Raw genomic sequence first — 9,736 nt, 5'->3', positions numbered from 1 at the left:
GGGACGAACCTAGGATCCCCGGGTTTGAGGAGGAAGCGTCAGCTTTTGGATACAACATTTGACGGCAAAATCAATGCCGCCGCTGCTCAGTGTTGCCAGTAGAGCGGCAATTAGTGATCAGGACGCGTAAGCTTCAAAATTTGTTTTCTCAAAAGAAAGTAAATATTTTTAATGAGCTAATTCATAAACATATTCAAGGGTAAATATTTAGTGCACGCTGAATGTTTTATAAAAATCGATGGCCATTCATATTTCGCAGGAGCTCTCCTTTGAGGACGTTGACCCTACATTACGAGAAAAAAAAATTGCGCTGTCGAGTTTCGAGGCTATATTCGTTAATCGTTCTCGTTTAGGAGGACGTTCCCGTTAGACTTTGATGATGTGTCGCAATATAAGCAACATGCGGCTCGTACTTTTCGCCGTAGTGCTTATTCTACCGGTTTTTGAAGGAGGTAAGTCGCATAAAGATGTTGTTGTTAACACTTTATGACGATAAAGATGGCGCGACGGCTTGGGGAGGACGGTTTACAGGGGGGGGCATATAAAGGTATATACTTATATACTTAAGGAATGTGGCATTTTTTTTTCTGCTTTATTTTTTTTTAAACATTTTTTGGCCAGGTTTAGTTCTTGAAGAAACACCTGTCAATGGATACCACCGCTGATCTCTGAACGTGGTTTGATATTGCAACCGATGCTTTAGAACATCAGGTGTTTGACGAGGTCGGAACAAGTAGTGTTAATTCACAGCTGACCAAAAGGAAGACAGCGCATCGCATACCATTTAAAGGTGCCCTGAAGAGGTTTCTGAGATTGTCTGAATACGGCGATAACTCACTCTCCGGGCTCTAAGCATCCTGGAAATTTGTAAATGGTAGCGATGCTCGGCCGATTTCCCTGTTTAAAAAGCAAGGATTGAACACGCCGAAGTCATCTCTGGCGATGGAAGGAGTATTATTCCGGAAGCCAGGACGACACGCGACCAATGAAAACGTGACATATCGTTGAGATTGCAAACGCTGTTATTACAAAATCTGTATGCTTTTGTAGATGATAAAAGCAAATAAGAGAGTAGTCGAAACATTTTAGCCTTTCGCCGAGAGGGAACGTTTTATTGCAATAATCGGATCATAAAGAGCGCACCGTATTTGTTTACCTTTATTTATTTATTTTTTGGTCTTCCGCGGGTCCGGTCGTCAGCTCTCGAGCGCGCGCGCTGGGTTGAGTCGTGGTCCGGGCTGTAAGGGCAGCAAGCCGCGCGCATTCGAGATACCACTCCGAGGTTCCACCGGTCGATAGGCGCCAGGATACTTTGCTTGCCATTGTCTGACAGTGGTCCTTGTTTCGGAACATGCAGCTCCTATCGCCGAAGACGACCTCGGCGTGTTGCGATATTTGATTGTAGGTTTAATAGGGAAATAGGCCACATATCTTAATGATTTAGGGATTTCTAGAATGCTTAGAGCCAGCAGAGTGAGTTATCGCCATATTCAAATGATCTCAGAAACCTCGTCAGGGCAGCTTTAGGAGTCTGACACAGGCTGCACTGTTGAACTGCTAATATTTTGTCCATACAAAAGCGTTCAAGGAAGTGGATTTTCTTGGATGTGGCAGATGAAGCTGTCGCGACCCCCCGGGGTTTTGCGGTCTTGGAAACTGTAGAGATGGTTAAGCAATTAGTTATTAAAATGTACCTAATGCCTAGTGCTAAAAATAACAAATGATGATGTTTATTGATATCATCGGATGTTCTGTGCAGGTCACCCGATTCGCAAATCTGACATTAAAATGTTTTATCGATTAACTTGAAATGAATTTTGTTACGAATAAACATCATTGACAAAAGTAGAAATTAATATCAAAGTTTAATTAAGCAAACTTGTGATTACAATACTAGAAAGGTACCAGCATTTTACGCAATGCTAACGCAACGCACAGTGTATGCTATGATAATGCAATTATTGCAAAGGTGCAAGCGAGCTGGACAAGAGTAACGATAAATATCACTGGAGAAGTCAAGCAAGGGGACAAAGGACAAACACAAATCTCCAAACTATGTTTTGAGATTTATGTTTTTCCTTTGTCCCCCTTGTTCCCCTTCTTCAGGAATTACTATCAGTGCTAGCGTTTGATCTTATGCACAATACTAAAACTCACAATAATCTCCTTGCCTCGATGTACCTTTATAACATTTTCTTTTTCAGATGGGTCTGCTTTAGATAAATGCTGGCGTGCTCTTTATTACAAAGGAGATAAATATTGCCAACGCTTTGGATATGGTGTAAGTCTTGTGGACAATCAAAAACAAATATATGTTTAGATAATCCAAAGGGTCTTTCTATTTTTTTATAACGCGAAGACTCATAATTTAATAACCGTGTGTACTAAAATCCTGCCTTTAGCATGAAAACTCGTAATATTTTAGGAAACACTCACATTGTTACCAAGTTAGTGACAAATCGCGCAAGCACAGGGGCACACAAGGGGCAAATACACGGCGATCTTTCTGTATCGTCATTTCTACAAGTGTCAGGAGAAGCAAGTAATTAGATTAGCTCGAAAGCAGTAGGCATTGAAGAAGGGAAAATACCTGGACTTAAAAGTTTTGAAGGGTTTTATTTTGGAAACTTTTCCTTACGTAAAAATATTTTAGAATTCTTAGCACGAAGAAATACCTGAGGTTTCTGAAGCTCATTCGCTTCTTTCCGCTAAGGTGACGCTTGTTTCTTCACTAGCTTAATATCGCACATTCCAAGGTTATTTAAAACCTGGCGCAATCTCACAGAGCTCCACGGTGCGCTTGACGACCACCACCGTCATTGATCAACTCACGCACTAAGAGCCCTTTCCTACACGCCAGCATGCGGCTATGACGCCACGCAGCTGCGGTGGCGCTGCTGTCGTCGCGGCACATCCGTAGACACTGACACGGATCTGGTTTTTTGCGCAGTGCCCCCCCCCCCTGGTGTGGGCAAATGCTAAGTTGTTTGTAAAGAGATCTCACCAGCACAATGCTGTGGCGTGTGTTGTGGGCACGGCGTTAGGGCCGCCGTGCCGGTGTATACACCTCTCCAAGCAACACCCGGCCACAAAACAAAAAACAAAAAAACCTTTTTCGACCCCGTTTGAGCTATAATGTCTCAATGGCGTTCCTGTTGACCCTAAACGAGTGGACTTAACTTCGATAGAAGCAGCCTGCGTAGGCCAAATATCAGATATTGCTGCCGGCAAGATTCTCGCCTTTCGCCACTCTTCTTTGTGTTTCATGGTGTATGCATCATCATCATCATCATTTATTATTCCTTGAAGGCCAAAGGGGCATTACACAAGGGAGTGAACACTTAAAAAAAAATAACAAAACAATTTATCTACAAAAACACGCTGTAATGTAGTTATAGGTTATAAAAAATAAGCTAATGGCTGCAGAAAATTTCTTAGTATCAGATAAGGGAACAATTACGTCAGGCAGTGAGTTCCAGTCGTCAATGGCCAATGGTAAAGTAGACATTTGGTTAGTGACGGTTGACGATGAAATCGGACGGAGTTTACAAGAATCGAGACGAGGGAAAAGGTGATAACAAACTTTGTCTGAGATGACTGTTGTAATAAAAGATCCGATGAAGGAGAGAAAGACGAGACGTTCCTGCGGCGGTGAGAAAGAGTGTCAAGGTTAGCTGATTGGCGAAATCCTGATATGGTTGCGTAAGGGGAATAGTCCGAATAAATAAAACGGAGGGCTCCGCTTTGAACGGATTCCAGGTTGTTAGTTAGGTATGCCTGCCACGGTGACCCTATGGAAGAAGCGAATTCTAGTTTAGTTCTGATTAAGGTAGTATAAGCTAGTTGTTTTACGGGGTATGTAGCCTGTCTGAGGTTACGGCGAAGAAATCCGAGAGTGCGGTTAGCATCGACGATGACAGATGTTATATGGGTGGTCCATGACAGGTCAGATGTCAGATGAATTCCGAGATATTTATACGATGAACAAGCAGTTACTGGGATGCCAGAAAGGTAGTAAGAGGAGGATAGAACATGTGAACTGCGGGAAAAAGATAGCGATTTACATTTATTATAGTTTAAAGACATTTGCCATTTATGACACCACTGAATAATGAGTTGGAGATCGTTTTGCAAGATTAGTTGATCGTGGCGTGAATGAATCGGTCTATAGATGACACAGTCGTCGGCGAACAAACGTACTTCAGAAGTGATGCCATGGTGGAGGTCATTAATGTACGTTAAAAAAAAGAAGGGGGCCAAGAACGCTTCCCTGAGGGACGCCAGACGTTACTGTGCTTGTGGTAGATTTTATATTGTTAATAGAAGTGTACTGTGTGCGATTAGTGAGGAATTCAGAAATGCAATTGACTGCAGAGGGGTGAGGATTAATATCTCTTAGTTTCATTAAAAGACGTTGATGAGGGACCTTGTCAAATGCTTTGGAGAAGTCAATGAAGATGGCGTCACTTTTAACATTGGAATCGAAATTTGAGTAAACGTCAGTTAGAAATGCTGTTAGCTGAGTTTCGCATGAGTAGGACTTGCGACATCCGTGCTGGTGCTTGAAAAGGAGGTTATGAGTGTATAGAAACTTTATTATGTTAGAATAGAGAATGTGCTTCAAGAGTTTGCATGAAACGCTGGTGAGCGAGATGGGACGATAGTTGCTGATTAGTTGGCGATCGCTTGTTTTATGGACGGGTATGACGTTAGCAACTTTCCAATATGATGGAACTTCAGAGAGTTTAAGAGATTGAGAGAATATGTTGCAGAGGAAAGTGGAAAAAATGTGTTTAGTGTTTATTAATACCTTAGAGTTAATTTGGTCATCTCCGGAGCTGGAGGACAACTTTAGTTGATCTATAGCCTTAAGTACTCCAGTACGGTCAATTACGATAGGATCCACAAGAGGGTGAATGGATTGGCACGAGTCGGGAATATTTAGCAAGTCCTCTTTAGTAAAGATGGAGCAGAAGAAATTGTTATTAGCAAGAGCGCCATGTTTATCAAAAAGTGGAAGTCCGTCGTCATCTACAAATTGCAAAGGAAGTAAAAGTGACGGATTGATTATTTTCCAAAACTTCTTTGGTTTGGTGGCTAGTATGTTGGGGAGGTCGATACTATAGAATTTGGTTTTGGCGTGATTTATTGCGGATTTATAAGCCCTAGCGCATTCGCAGTAGGCGTTCCAAGAAGCAGTAGTGTTGACAGCCTTAGTCCGCTTATAGAGTCTTTTTTTCCTATTGGATTGACTATGAATTGTTTTATTGTACCAAGGGTTAGTGTTATCAGATATAATACAGGTCAGTGGAATAAAACGTTCGACTAGGTAGATCACTTTATCTTTGAATAGAGTCCAGTTTTCATTAACCGTTCTTTCCCAAAAGTTATCTGAGAAAGTATGATAAAAATCTTCGAGGTTCGAGTTGATTGATGCGTAATCAGCTCTCGCGTAATTGTGAATGAATTTGCAGTAATGTGATATACGAGGAGCAGAGAGAGGAAGAGTCAAATCGATGACGAGATGGTCACTAATGCCGGGTAAGTACGTGATGTTACTGAAGAGTGAGGGGTCTTGGCTTAAGCATAAGTCGAGTATATTGCTACACTGATTAGTAATCCTAGCAGGCTGAGTGATAACATTTGAAAAGTTGAAATCTAAACAAAGGTCTATAAATTCTTGAGGCAATGCGCAACTAGAAGAGAGGGCAGACCAGTCAATATTCGGGTAATTGAATTCACCAAATAGTGTAACAAAGGCGTTAGGGTATTTAGTTATAATTTCAGAAAGACACTTATATAGCTTGGTAACAAATTCTTTATCACTATCTGGCGGTTTATAGCACACAGCCACTATTACGGGGGCGTCGTAGCGACGTACACACAAGCAACTTCCAAGTCGGTAAGAATCGGTATAACCCGAGACGGAATTTGATTTTTATAGCTAAGAGCACACCTCCCCCCTCCTAGCGGATCTATCACACTTATACACACGAAAGTTTGGATACAAAGGAAAAAGTTCAGTATCAGATATATCGGGGCTTAGCTACGTCTTGGTAAGAATAAGAAAATCTGCGTTGCATGCCTCAACCAAGGAAATCACTTCATCTCTTTGTGGTATGAAGCTTCTAATGTTAATAAAAAAAATAGAATGATAAGAAGGTTTGCTAGAGATATCACGGCGTTTTGCAGGTTGATTGGGTGACGAAAAGCGAAATGAACGCTGGCATTGCTATGCACTTTTTTCCTTCACGGCACCGAGAGCGGTGTCAAATACACAACACGTATTATCTAAAAACAGCTTATCGTGACGCAGCTTGTAGGTCGTGCCTTTAGGCTTGGCAAAATCAAGAAGGTGACGGCGCGCAAGTCGGACAGAAATGGGAAAATCTTCACTGATAGCTACACGTGTCCCTTTGAGCTTAAATGCCGACGAAAGAATGCCCTCTTTATTCTTAAATGATGAAAACTTCACAATTATAGGGCGACATTTCTGTGGATTGAACGCTCTCAAGCCTGCGCTCTTTCAATTTTGCTTGATTCGACATTCACGGCTAGGTTTCTGGAACACAGGCCAGTTACCAAGCCCTCGGACTGTGCCCACGTTTCCCTATCGGTGTCAGTGACGCCAAAAAATAGAAGGTTGTTGCGACGGAATCTGCCCTCCGCGACGTCACAACAAGTTTTCAGCTGCGAAAGTTCGTTTAGAGCTGTAGTAAGCTGAGGTTCGGTAGGTGTGACGCTACCGATTTCCTTCTGCTTTAGTATGTCGAGTTCAGTTGTTAGGTTGCTAACGCGTTCTTCTAAACGGAAGCAGATTTTTCGCTTTCTATATTTTTCTGTGTTAGAAGGTTTACCTCTTCTTCAGCAGAGCAAGGCTACTCTGAAGCTTCGCGACTGTCTGCACAAGCGCAAGGAATTCATCCTCTCGTTGCTTGCTCATAGGGCCTGGGTTCATCTCTACATCCCCAGACGTCGAAAACAACAAAGCTCTAAAAGATTCAATACACGCTCAAAAAGATTTAAAACAAGCTCCCGGGCATGGAAGCACAACTAGGCAAACATAATTCGACCTAAAACAGTGGCAAGGTTTACGACTACTAACCTGCGGCAAAGGCGAAAAACATGCAGCCTCATCGCTGCAAATCTTCCGTGCCCACTGGCGCGCTGCAGCCGGGGGGTCCCTTTGTAGGCGCTTCCGTTGATATCGCTGTGGATGGCGTAGCACGAGCGAGGTCCTCTGAGATCTTGATCCCAGCATATTCCCGATCACACTTAAAAAGCACTGTACCTCATAAAAAAAGGTCGGTGCATAGGTGTATAACGCTGCATAAATTTCCGTAGAACTACACGTGGGTGGTACAAGAAATGAGTGTGTGTGTTTGTGTGTGTTTGTGTGTGCGTCTCTGTTTGGGGGGGGGGGGGGGCGGTCACCCTTTAGATTCGCGTGAATTGCCCGTGCCGCCGAGGACGCGAGCTCGGCCGCTGTCCAGCGCGATGAGCGAAGGTTTTGCAATCACGGCTGCCGGAGCGGCGTCCATCGCCATTTCAATCAGACAGGAACAAGCGCGTCGCGATAAAGCAAGCAAACGAGCAAACTAGCAGATAAGATATTGCTGCAGAAACTATTATTGCTCGTTGTCTATAAATTGCGATAGCATTCGTCTAGGACAACCTCAAGGACGACGTTTTAGAAGACGACATCAAAGATGACCTCTAGGGCGATCTCAAGGGCGACGTCTAGAGCAACCTCTAGGGCAATCTTAAGGACGACCTCAAGGGCGACGTCCTAGAGAACGACGTCAAAGACGACATCTAGGACGACTTCAAGGACGACCTCTAGGATTACGTCGAGGACGATGTTGTGAGGGCCGGTGGTAGGCCCCAGGAAGAAAGAAGAAGTTAAAGATTAAGATAACTCTTTATGGTACTACAAAGTGTAGTACCAGAATTTCATGGTACTACAAAGAGTACCATGAAATTCTGGAAAAGGTGAATGTCCAAGAAAAAGAGCTAAAGGAGCTAAAAAGTAAGACTAATGAGCTGGAAAGGACGATGTATAAGAAAGACTTGGAGATTCAGGAGCTGAAGACCGCAGTTGATGCGGCAGAGCAGTACTCAAGGAGGAAAAACCTTGAAATTCACGGGGTCCCTAAAAAAGATAACGAGAACCTAATGGAAACTATCCAACAACTTTCTGCTAAACTGCAGCTACCTGCTCCGTCATACGACAGTATAGAAGCGGTACACAGGTTAAGTCCGAAGGAAGGGAAAATCCCGCCCATCATTGTTCGCTTCAAAGAAAGAGCGGTAAGAGACCTCTGGATCTCCAAGAGAAGGGCTCTGGCAAAGGAACGGATATTTATTAATGAAAATTTAACAAAGTTACTTCGACAACTGCTATGGAAAACGAAGTCGTGCGCAAAAGAGAAGGGCTACAAATTTGTGTGGATTACTAACGGGAAAATTCTAGTCCGGGAAAAAGAAAAAGCGGCTGCGATCCACGTGGAAAAGGAACAGGACTTATCTAAACTACGTTAATTATGGCTAAATCGTTCCCATCATTTCAAGACTGGGATATCAACGCCCAGAGTGTGTTGGCAGATTTGGAAGGTGGTAGAATGAATCTTAACTTATTACACATAAATGTAAGATCGCTACATAAACATTGGGACCAATTAAATGTCTACTTAAGTACCAGATTGACGCGTCTTGACATACTCGTTTTGACAGAAACCAATATAGATGCAACGATGGTCAGTTGTTTTAATCTGTTTGGATACTACTCGTTTTCCGTGTGCAGAGAGGGAAGACGGGGTGGTGGCGTATTAGTTTTTATAAAGAACAACTGGATGACTGAGCAAATAAAGTTATCTTGGATACACGCGGAAGGTTTGGTGGTGTGTGCGTCGAATCAACAGGTATCCTTTGTTATCTGTGCGATATATAGGCCACCTGGTGCGAATATACATTCTTTTCTCGATGAATTCAACGAGCTACTCAATAAATTCAATAACAACAAATATTTAATTATTGCTGGTGACTTGAACATAGATATTCTGAATGCAGCCAGGTTTGGTGTGTCTGACTACCTGAATCTACTTGCAGGCTACGGGTTAGAACATGTAATTAATGATTACACTAGGGAAGAATGTTTAGGAACGCGCCTTACGCGTTCCTGTATTGATCATATCATTGTTAGAGGCAGCGATCTCAAGTTAATTTCAGGGGTGATTAAGCAAAAAGTTGCCGATCACTATTTTGTAGCGCTGACTATATTGGGAGTAAATTCTGGGGTAAAAGAACAGACGGTCTATAAACGCATTCTAGACAATAGCAGAATAGACAAAATGATAAGTGCATATAATTGGGGGTCACTATTGGAATACGACCATATTACTGCTTATCAAAGGTTCAGTGACAAGATGGGGTCCATTTATCAGCAGTGTTGGAAAACAGTGAAACTGAAACAAAGAAAACCAGATAATGTATGGATAAATGATGAAATCATGACGTTATGTCATGAAAAAGATAGGTTATGGAATATATGTAAGGGAAACCCAGACAATACTCAAATAAGAGCAGAATTTCGAAAGTTACGTAATAAGGTAACCGCGAAAATAAGACTAGCAAAAAAGTTTTATTACACTAATAGATTTCAGAAGTGCCAGGGCAACCTAAAGAAGACGTGGGACTTGATCAACCTCATCACCGGCTCAAAAAGGAAGCGAACAAT

General features: G+C 42.5%; 1 pseudogene; it reads left to right on the top strand.

Moving 5' to 3' along the window:
• Positions 1 to 379: 379 nt before the first annotated feature.
• The window catches only part of LOC120846481, a 95,552-nt pseudogene continuing 86,195 nt past the window's right edge, over positions 380 to 9,736 (top strand).

Source organism: Ixodes scapularis, unplaced genomic scaffold, assembly GCF_016920785.2.
Source record: "Ixodes scapularis isolate PalLabHiFi unplaced genomic scaffold, ASM1692078v2 PGA_scaffold9__187_contigs__length_104089568, whole genome shotgun sequence".
In the NCBI taxonomy this organism is placed as follows: domain Eukaryota; kingdom Metazoa; phylum Arthropoda; class Arachnida; order Ixodida; family Ixodidae; genus Ixodes; species Ixodes scapularis.
This window is presented reverse-complemented; position numbering and strand designations above follow the sequence as displayed.